Source organism: Vulpes vulpes, chromosome 14 (genome assembly GCF_048418805.1).
Source record: "Vulpes vulpes isolate BD-2025 chromosome 14, VulVul3, whole genome shotgun sequence".
NCBI lineage: Eukaryota > Metazoa > Chordata > Mammalia > Carnivora > Canidae > Vulpes > Vulpes vulpes.
The window spans coordinates 18,010,457-18,021,461 of record NC_132793.1 but is presented as its reverse complement, the minus strand read 5'-3'; the positions used below and the strand labels follow the sequence as shown (position 1 = coordinate 18,021,461).

The 11,005-nt window shown below is 44.9% G+C and overlaps 1 long non-coding RNA gene across 1 annotated transcript; it reads left to right on the top strand.

Moving 5' to 3' along the window:
- Positions 1-416: 416 nt before the first annotated feature.
- Positions 417-5,268, top strand: LOC140595354 (uncharacterized). Its single transcript, XR_011996904.1, has 3 exons — positions 417-601; positions 2,771-2,825; positions 2,930-5,268. It is a non-coding gene; the product is annotated as an uncharacterized lncRNA (long non-coding RNA).
- The last annotated feature ends 5,737 nt before the right edge of the window (positions 5,269-11,005 follow it).

Below are 11,005 nucleotides of genomic sequence, written 5' to 3'. Positions count from 1 at the left end.
CTTCGCATCTACCTCGGGATTATCCCATGCTGGGGTAACCTACCCTCTTACCCTCTAGTCCTGAGAATTCTCCAAGCTTGGGTTTCCGCGAAGTACTTTTTAGAGGGATCTGCTGAGAAATAGGGAAAGTTTTATTTTATTTTATTTTATTTTATTTTATTTTATTTTATTTTATTATTTTATTTTATTTTATATTTTATTTTATTTATTTATTATTCTATTCTATTCTATTCTATTCTATTCTATTCTATTATTTTTATTTTTGGGGGGAAAGAATTTTAAAGGAAACAAATGATAGCGGCCCTAAATTACTCCCCCCTCCTCTGCTGCCCAGCGGACGCTTATTAAGGGTACGCGGAACCATGGCGCTGCGCACAGGGGGGATCCTTTCCAGGTCTGGACTTCCAGCCGGGCACGGACTTCCGCCCCGCGGAGCGCGGCCGCTGCACCTGCCGGGTGCTGCCCACGTCGCGGGCTGCCTTCTTGGGGCCACACGACGCTCGGCCCCAGCCGCAGCCTTGTTTCCGCCTCGAGGACGTGCGTTCTGCCTAAGCTGCGGGGGCGTCGGTCCCATTTCACTGAGGGGAAGACTGAGGATGTGGTGGGTGAGGGGTCGTTGGCCTGCCCGGGCTGCCCGGCGGGTCGTGTGGTTGGGACGAAGTCTGACCTGTCTCCCGCCTGCCCTGTCCCCCTGCCCTGCCGTGTGCTGGTCACCCCCTTTCTCGGGTTTGCTGCTCCTACCTTGGGTTAAGTCAGCATCATCCCGGCCTCTCTTTCTATTAAAGGTTTTATGTATTTATTCATGAGACACACACAGAGAGAGAGAGGCAGAGACACAGCAGAGGGAGCAGCAGGCCCCGCGCAGGGAGCCCGACGCGGGACTCGACCCCCGGGACCCCGGGGTCACGCCCTGGGCTGCAGGCAGATGCCCCCCCGCTGAGCCCCCCCCCCCCCCCCCCCCCCCGCGCCATCCCGGCCATTCTAACGTCTCCAGCAGGTGTTTATGGAGGGTGTGCTGGGAGCCAGGCATTGTGCCCAGTGCTGGGGACATGGAACCTGCCTCTAGTGGGGGAGACGGGTCACAGGGCGCAAATAAGAGTAAAGTTTCAAAGTGTGTTAAGTAGAAGGAGGAAACAGGATGCTGCAAGAAGAGAGACGGAGGGAGGGAGCCGGAAGTCAGATTGGGAGATTAGGGAGAGGAGGAAAGGCAGGCCCCACTGGAGACTGGGAGGCCGAGAAAAAGGAAGGTCTGTGACAGCCCAGGAAAGAGTAGTGGAGGCGGACGGAACAGCAAGTGCAAAGGCCCTGAGGCAGGACAGAACCTTGTATTTTGTTATTCGAGGAACTGAGAAGAGGCTTTTGTGACTGGAGCACAGTGAGGTTGGGAGGGAGTAGAGCAAATTGAGGCTGGCCTCCTTTCCTCCAGGCTTGCCTCTTTTAAGCCGTCACATGCTGGCAATAGACAAGAATTTTCTTTTTTTCTTTTCTTTTCTTTTCTTTTTTCTTTTTTTCTTTTTTTCTTTTCCTTCTTTTCTTTTCTTTTCTTTTCTCTTTCTTTTCTTTAAGATTTTATTTATTTATTCATGAGAGCCACAGAGAGAGAGGCAGAGACACAAGCAGAGGGAGCAGCAGGCTCCGCGCAGGGAGCCCGACACAAGACTCGATCCCCAGTCTCCAGGATCACGCTCTGGGCTGCAGGCAGGCGCTAAACGCTGAGCCACCCGGGGATCCCCCGACAAGAATTTTCAAAACTCGGATGTGATGATGTTGCTCCCTTTTAGAGGCTTTGTGTTCCCTGCAGGTCAAACTGCTTGGGCCCGGTGTTCAAGGACCCTCAACATTGGATTTACCCTCTTTCCAGTCTCCCTTTTCACCTCTGCTTGGTACTACGCCTTCTTCCATGTGCTTTGAGCAGGTGGACTTGGTCTTGGTCGCACTGTCACTTCCTCTGTGCTGTTCCCCAGGAACTCGTATTCTTTTTTTTTTTTTTTTTTAAGATTTTATTTATTCGTAGAGATACAGAGAGAGAGAGAGAGAGGCAGAGACACAGGCAGAGGGAGAAGCAGGCAGGGAGCCCGATGCGGGACTCTATCCAGGGTCTCCAGGATCACACCACTGCGCCACCAGGGCTGCCCAGGAACTCGTATTCTTTCTCTGTATGATGCAGAACATGAGGCCAGGCAGTTAGTATTTTCAGAACAAATATCCACTGAGAGAACGAGTGGAAGAGGTACCCGTCACTAGCTGCCACCTGTTACCCCATGAGAGGGTGACATGGGTTTCCTGTCTACGGTTGAGTAGAGAGTAGCATCCCAAGAAGAGATGAGTAAGAAGTCTGCGCTTATCATGGCCAGGCACCATCTCATTTAATCCTCATAATAGTTATGGGTCTTAGATTCTTTTTGTAGTCAAGAAGGCTGGTGCTCGGGGCACCTGGGTGGCTCAGCGGTTGAGCGTCTGCCTTTGGCTCAGGGTGTGATTCCGGGGTCCTGGGATCCAGTCCCACATTGGGATCCCTGTAGGGAGCCTGCTTCTCCCTCTGCCTAGCTCTCTTTTGTTCTCTGTGTCTTTTATGAATAAATAAATAAAATCTTAAAAAAAGAAAAAAAGAAAAAAGAAAGCAAGCTGGTGCCCAAAGGCTTGCTCCAGAGATCACCCCACTGGTAATGAGGAACCTGGGATAATGAGGAACCTAGATCTTTTCTGACCTTGAAAGTCGAAGTCCATAACACTCCCTCCACTCCCTTTGCCCCTATTCTTGCACCTTTAGCCAGCACAGGAGCCTGAGACGCTGAAGGAACCGAACTCCAAGTGTCTTCTATCAGGTGGGTTATTTGTACCTGAGGACATCAGATCTGGGACTGCTGTTGTCCTGGGGCTCTGCCCCTAACCAAAACCAGTGACTAATGTCAGTTTCTTCTTCTATCAGTGTTTACAGGGCCTAGAAGGACTGTGAGACTCAGAAGCAGAACATGCAGGAAAGGGTACTCTTGGATGTGCTGTCCTATAGAATTCCCTGAGATGATTAAAATGTTCTATTTATCTATGCTGTCCAGGGTGATAGAGTTCCTGCTTAGATAGTAGCTCCCATCCCACACTTCCCGGTCCTTTCTGACTGCAGGCTGTGTCCAGGACAGCTCAGTCTGAGACTACAGACCCCTGGGCTCAATCTTCACAGGCCTTCCAGATCCAGTCTCTACTGTACCATGGCTCAAGCCATGTCCAAGGACACACATCAGGGTACAGACGGATGTGGCCAGTACGTTACTGATCTCACCACTCTAGCATCCTGCAGGAGCCTGGCCCGGAGCAGATGCTGTGTTAACATTGGATCAATGGACTACCTTCTCATCCCCAGGCCGGTCTCCCTCAGCTACTGGGATGGCTTCTAGAATCCCTCCCTATTATGTGGACTAAGGACTTCTGCTATCCATGGAAGGTGAATGAAACCAGTGCTTCAGCCCCATCTCCATCTTGACTTCCTGGGGTGTGTGCCAAGGCACAGCTGAAAACCAGTGAGCAATAATTGGAAACATCCTGGATTCAGCATTGTTATGTGACAATCTGATTTTATTTTGAAACTGCAAAACGAAAGCCATATAAGCATCTGCTCTACATGATTAGAGGCAGTGTGGTCCTGAGGAAAGAGGACTAGTCTCGGGGTCACCCTGGACCTAACAGGCTGTAGTGGACAAGGTGCTCCATCCCTCTGCACCCCAGTTTTCTCATAAGTAAAACAAAAACATTAGACTCTAAGCTTCTTCCTGCTGTTAATGTGAATGCTTGAAAAATGGCTGGTCACATCTGCAATCAACCCACATGAAGTACCTTTCAAGTAATCATTTGCCTGAATCCGGTCCATTTTCATGGTTTAGTTTTTCTGACACCTTTCACTTAACCCTTACACCACCGGGGCCTTTCTCATTTGCAATCTTCACTAGTGCTTCTCTGGATTGCAATAAATCATGTTGGATTCTAGCCACTGAATCACCTGCTCCTTTGCCCTACCTGGAGCCTCTTAAATCCCCAGCAGTCTCAACTCCCTGACAAAGCACAGAGAGGGGTGCCGGTCTCCCTCCTCTACCACCCCTCCCATTCCTGCTTCCCTGAAAAATCAAATGGGGGGGTGGGGTGGGGGAATCCGGAATGTTTCTATTCTGGCAGTTAGCACTCTTACCACTAGATGGCACATGTGTGCAAGTCATCAGTCTTCCGGCAAAAACTCTAATCTTTAAAAATGTATTTGTACTCCCATCTCAACCACAAAAGCTTTGAGAGGAATTACACAAGTACAAAATAAGCAAGAGGATAAAATGAAAAGTTGAAGGAATTGGAGAAAGTAGAGAACAAGTGGAAATGGTAACTCGAGGATGGGTTTTCAGAGGGAGGATGCTGAACAGTGAAACAAACACCAGTGACTTCTCTGGAACAGTTTCTGTGAGTCCTTCTATGCAGAACTATGGTGTGATGCTACATGAAGAAACGTAGTTCTCTGGGGTGCAAACACTGGGTTTCCAGGAGCTGAATTTGCTGCTCTATGCTTTTGTATTTTCAAAAAGTGAAATTTGCACCCACCTCCTGAGGTTTGGGTGAAGCCTGGGACGAGGAGGCTCTCCTTGAGACTGTGGTCACCAGTCTCCAAGATGCCCCCCCAAGACTCCCCTACCTCCTTGCTTTCACACCCTATGGAGTTCCCACCTACATACCAGGGAGTGGTCTGTGTGACCAACAGAATATAGAGGGGTGATGGCATGTCGTTTCTGAGATTAGGTTACAGAAGACATTGCAGCTGCTCTCTTGGTCTCTCTGTGTCTTTGTCTCTGTCTTTCTATCAGATCATTTGCTCTGGGGAAAGCTAGCTGCCATGTCATGAGGAGCCCTCTGGAGAGACCCATGTAGCAAAGAACTGAGGCCTTCTGGCAACAGCCAGCATTAACTTGCTTGGCCACGTGTGTGAGCCATCTTGGAAGCAAAGCCTCTAGCTCAGCAGACACCTTGATAGAAACCCTATGAGAGATGCGAGCCAGGCTATCCAGCTAAGTCTGTCCTTAGCTCTGTGAGATAATAAGTATATGTTCTTGGGACGCCTGGGTGGCTCAGCGGTTGACTGTCTGCCTTCGCCTCAGGGTGTGATCCTGGAGTCCCTGGATCGAGTCCCACATCAGGTTCACTGTATTGGAGCCTGCTTCTCCTCCCTCTGCCTCTATCTCTGCCTCTCTCTGTGTGTCTCTCGTGAATAAATAAGTAAAATCTTAAAAAAAAAAAAAAGTATTTGTTCTTTTCAGCAGCTGAGTTTTGGTGGTTAATTTGTTATACAGCAGTAGATGACTAACACAGAGGCCAATGGAAACCGAAGGCTGTATCTGAGATAATTTTGGAAAGATGGAAGTAGAGAGTCGCACATGAAATGTCTGCAAAGGAGGTTTCTTTGCAGGATGGTAAGGGCAAGGACCTCAACTGTCTTACTCACTGTGGCACCCTCATGGCCTAGCACAGGGCCTGGCACATGGTTGGTTTCTACAAATCTTTATTGAATGAATAAATGAATGGTGAGCTGTAACTTGGAATGAGCCATTCAATTTTCTGGAAGACCATCACTCATTAAGCTCCTACCATGTGCCAAGTACATAATGTTGGTTAAGCTTCCATAGAACTTTTGTGTCCTATACAGATTACATGCACTTTTTCTTCCCATTATGTCTTCCCTCTGTATTTTCTGCTTGGAATTCATTATTTTGGTAGAGCCTTGCATGTATTTTAGATTGCATTCTGAAAACATTCGCATGGGAGTAGTGTTCTTAGGTCATCATGCCGGGTAATTTCTGGTTACTGTTTTTCCAATATGAGAACCAGAATTGCTCAGAATACTGGGTTTATTTTGTGTAGTTTTGTTTTAGGGTCCACCCTAATTTTTTCTCCCCACCTCCTTTAAAAAAAAAAATCTGAAATGGCTAATGCTAAGTAATAGCAGTTCATTTTCCCCGTAATGACCACTATCTAGAGTCTATTTTCTCCTTTCATATTGACTCTGGTCCTGATTTTAACCATATTTTACTGTAACAGAAACATTCTAGGGATGAAGGAGAATCAAGGTGATTTGACTGAGACCCTTATCCACCCCCAATCTGTAAACACTCCTCTTTGGATAGCTAGCTCTGCACTACTTCTTCCCTTCCTCCTCCTCCACCACCACCATTATCACCACACAGCTAGGATTTGTAGAGAACCTACCACATGCCCATCCCTGTGTTATGCAGGTGTTACATGTGTTATTGAATCTGTGCTAGACACTATGAATTGCCTGGCCAGTTGTGCTAGTCTGGGTCCTTTGAGCAGCAGACACCAGGATGGGATTAATTGTGTAAGAGTTTTATTGGGGTAGGGGGGTGGGGAGGGAAAGTCTGTTTCAAAGGAAATAGGGAGAGTGCTTCAAGGCCAGGAGGGCCATCAGACCCCAAATGAAGGGGGTAGGGAGAGATGGTTGGGTTCAAGGGTCCCAGAATGCCCTCCATTTTAAGGAGACTTCAGTCTAGCAGGTTAGGCAGAGCTGTCAGGGAATCCTTCAGTTGAAGCCAGTCAATGAAGGAGTCCCTTGTCTTTTGAGACTGGGTCTGACTTTGTACCCAACCAAACTCAGTCATTGGTGGGGTGCAGCCCATGGGAAGTGTGGCCAATGAATTTCAAAGCACAGCAGCTGGTGTCCTCAGCTCCATGCAGTAGGAAGTCTGTGGGAGCACATTTCTGTGGCTGCCACACCAATATTTATTCTCCTTTCTTTTTTAAGTAACAGAGGCCTGATTTATTTGGGTGGCAAAGACGGGATACTGAACTAAAAGATGGTTCCCTGCCTTCCTTGCAACTAGTTGTGGCTCTATGATTGTATGTATGACTAGTCATGCAATATAAGCAGAAGTGTTGGGATCCCTGGGTGGCGCAGCGGTTTAGCGCCTGCCTTTGGCCCAGGGCGCGATCCTGGAGACCCGGGATCGAGTCCCGCGTCAGGCTTCCTGCGTGGAGCCTGCTTCTCCCACTGCCTGTGTCTCTGCCTCTCTCTCTCTCTCTCTCTCTCTCTCTGTGTATGTGTGTGTGACTATCATGAATAAATAAATAAAATCGTTAAAAAAAAAAAAAAAAGCAGAAGTGTTATGGGAACCTACAAATAATGCTCCTTAAGGGGATCTGAATCAGCTGGGAGGTGCCTCCCTTCTTCCCTTCTCTCTGCCAGGATTAAAGACAAAATGGCTGCAACCTCAGCAGTCATTTTGCTCCAAGAGGCAATTTGTTCATGATGAAAGGGCAAATAGACATATAGCAAGAGTCTGCATCCCTGATGATTAGAGACCTCATATCTGCTCTAGATTGCTTAGCTCCAGACTTTAACCTGAGAGGAAAAAAAAAAAAAAAAAAACCCTTTGTTTAAGCCATTGTTACTTTGCATTATAAGCGGGTAAATCTAATCCTAATTGGTACAGTATCTAATCTTCACAGTGGCTCTGCCAAGCAGGCATATTTATGTCCATTTTACAAATGAGGAAAATAAAGCTTAGAATGATTAAGTATTAGAACCTAAATTAGAACCCAGAGTAATGTTTAGGATACTTTTGGCTGTGAATCTCCCCCCAAAATAAGAATGACTTGTGAACTTGCTAAATACACGGATAGACAGTCCTCTAGCCTGGAAATACTCATTCAATAGGCCCAGGTTAAGGTCTGAGAAGCTGTTTAATCTCAGCGCAGCCCATCATTATCCTCAGGGAACAGTGTGAATCCCAGTGTGGATGAACACCAACGCCAGACAGCTTAAACAATAAGGAGGTAAATGCTTCATCATATAAGAAGACTTCTGTGAGCCTAGGAGTTGTGTGGGAAAGCTTAGCAGAAGTACAGATTCTGGGCTTTACTTTCATAGATTTGGAGTGAGTAGATCTTTTGTGGAAACTGGGGGTTTGCCCTTTCAGAAGCTCCCTAGGTGATCCTGATGCCAGTGGTTCAGAGTCCAGCTTGAGAAACCCTGGCTTCATTATTAGGATCATGGCACTGGAGTAGGATGAACCTGGGTTTGGGTTCTGATGCTGCTGTTTGTTGGCTGGATGACTTGTAGTACGCTTGTAAGCTCTGTGTCATTGGTTTTATCATTTGGATTTGAAGAAAGTAGTAAGGCCTACCTCACAGGCTTGTTGTGAGGATTAAATGATTGACTTGTTTGACCTTTCACCTAGCTTTTACCTTTCTGGTTTCAATTTTCTCATCAAAGAAATGTAGGAGTTGGACTAGTTATCTCTGAACTCTCTTCTAGCCACTGACACCATCATGATCAGCTTTTTTACCTTGATTTTACTCCCAGGAACCTGTACAGAAATACTCTTCCAAGTGCATAAAGATGTATGCACACAAGAATACTCACTTATAGTAACCTAAGTGCCTATCAAGATTGTTTGGGGCACCTAGTTGGCTCAGTTGGTTGAGCATCTGTCTCTTGATTTTGGCTCAGGTCATGATCTAGGGTTGTGAGATCCAGCTCCTCTTTGGGCTCCCTGCTCAGCGGGGAGTCTGCTTGAGATTCTTTTCCTTCTGTTCCTCCTCACTCTTGTGCTATCTCTAAAAATAAATAAGTAAATCCTAAAAGGGAGGGGATTGGTTAAATAGCTTATGGTATACATGCTCAATGATGATGTTGCTCAAAGTAGACATCCTGTTTTTTATTGGTTTGCTGGGAGATTAGGAGCTTGAGCCAGAATGTGAATTAATGACTTTATCAAGAAAGTCTTACTAACAAAAAAATATGTGTATATGTGTATATATATATATTATATATAAATAAATACATATACATATATATTTAGCTACATAAATAAATACATATACATATATATGCTATCTCTAAAAATAATACATATAATTATACATATACAATAATACATATAAAAATAAATACATATGTATGTATATGTGTTTATGTAGCTGAATACTGTGTTTAGAGACATAGTTGCTTTGCATTCTGGTACAAGCTCTCCTTTATCTTTTCTCAGTCCAGAACACATAGTTCCTGGACTAGCACTGGTGCACAGACTACACTTTGAGTAGAGTTGGGGAGAAAAAAATTCCCCTCAACTCTTCTAAGTTCTTTGGCTGGTTTAATAATTAAATTGACACAGGACAGACTAACAGAAGAAAAATGAACAAAAAATGTAATAACATGTATACTTCTTCAATAAATGGGTGCAGACACAAGAGCTTCTCTTGTCTTGTAGTTTCTTAAAAATAATCAGCTTAAAATAATCAGAATGCCAAAGAGGCAGATCACTTCGTGTGACAAAATTTGCTCCCCTTCAGCAGCATCACTCAAGCTTCACAAAAATGAGGTAGGTAGCTCTGCTTGTGTAGATGTAGAAGGATGTCTAAGATGCATTGTTAAAAGAAAAAAGTATGCTACAGAATAATATGATGTTTTCAGAAATAGGGATCTATACAAAAAGGATGCATAATTGCACAGATAGGTGGATAGATGCATAAAATATTTCTGGAACAAGCTTGAGAAATTAACAATGCTTCCCTCTGGGGAGTGGAGCTGGGATTCTGGGGTGAAAAATCTCTTTTCTGTGGTATATCCAGACTGCTATTCAGTGGATCCTCTCCAGAAAATACAGATGCTTCTAGAGCCTCTATTTGCTGGATAACAAGCCTTTTTTTAATTTTTTATGAATATTCCCTCTGTTCCCACAACTAGGTATGTGAACAAGGCAGTTCTCTCTGTCCTGTGCCTTGGAGCTCTTCTCTTGCAGATATATTCACAGTAAATCATTTTGGTTCACAGCTTAGACATGAAGAAAGCCTGGGGCCGGAGGACTGATTACAGTTCTAATTTACAATTATACAGTGATTTTTCACACTGCTCTTGGAATTCTTACTTCCTCCCTGTTTGAGTTGGATAGTTAGAAGGATCCGATTTGACTGAAATAGTGTAGGCTCTGATTACCCTAAGAATTTGGTATATTCAATTGAACTGGGAAGTATTGGGTAACAAATGTAAATTATTTTCTCACTCCCTTACAACTGTGTATTTACTGTTTGTGGCTGACCCTGAGTAGAAAAGTGAATTGACTTCTCCTTTCTTTGAAATGGGAACTGTTGAGACATCTAAGTGGCCTCTTTAAACTCAAGATGCAAACAGCCTGTGCTGTGTAGGAGTCTGAGGGGAGCTGAGACAATGTCCCTGGAGTCTGATAGTTTTTGATTCAAATGCTGAGACCTATTTACTGTGGTTCTTGATGGAATTGAAAAAAAATTTGTTTTTGAATATATTTTGTCTTGTTTCTGTGTTAAAGAGAATGTCTGGCCCTTGCCCTTGGCTTCTGGGGAACATCCTCTAAATACTTAGAATTTCCTGAGTCATGAAAGATCTTTTGTTTATCTGATTGAATTTTGGAATGTAAGTGAGGTTTGGTGGGGTGAGGTCAGGAGCCACAGCCAAGAAAGAATTCTTGATACGTCTTTGGTGCAAAATGGTGGTTTAATTAAAGCATGGGGACAGGATATTTGGGCAGAAAGAGCTACTGTACCTGGGTTGTGAGGGGTGACTGATTATATATTTGGGGGTAAGGAAAAAGAGAAGTTTTCAAAAGGACTTTCATGTGCTAAAGAGGACCTACAAGATACTAGAGGCCTGGCCAGTCAAGTTAAAGTTGTTTTCCCTTCTAGCAAGGCATTAATATTAAGACAGTTGGAAGTTTCCTGGAGGAATGTCACACATATCCCACCCAGGAGTCTATGTGTATGTGTGTTGGGGAGGGGGCTACAGAGTGTCAGCTTGTGCTTTGTCCTCAGCTAGTTGCCTGCTTCCTTATCATATCCATGGTGGGCCCTGAGAATTGATACTGGTAAGATGACTCAGACTGGGGACAGGCCAAGCCAAAAAAGCCCAATGTTGTGATTAGAGGATTGGGCTTCTTTTGGTTGTTGTTAGGATTTTATTTTATTTTATTTTATTTATTTATTTTTAAGATTT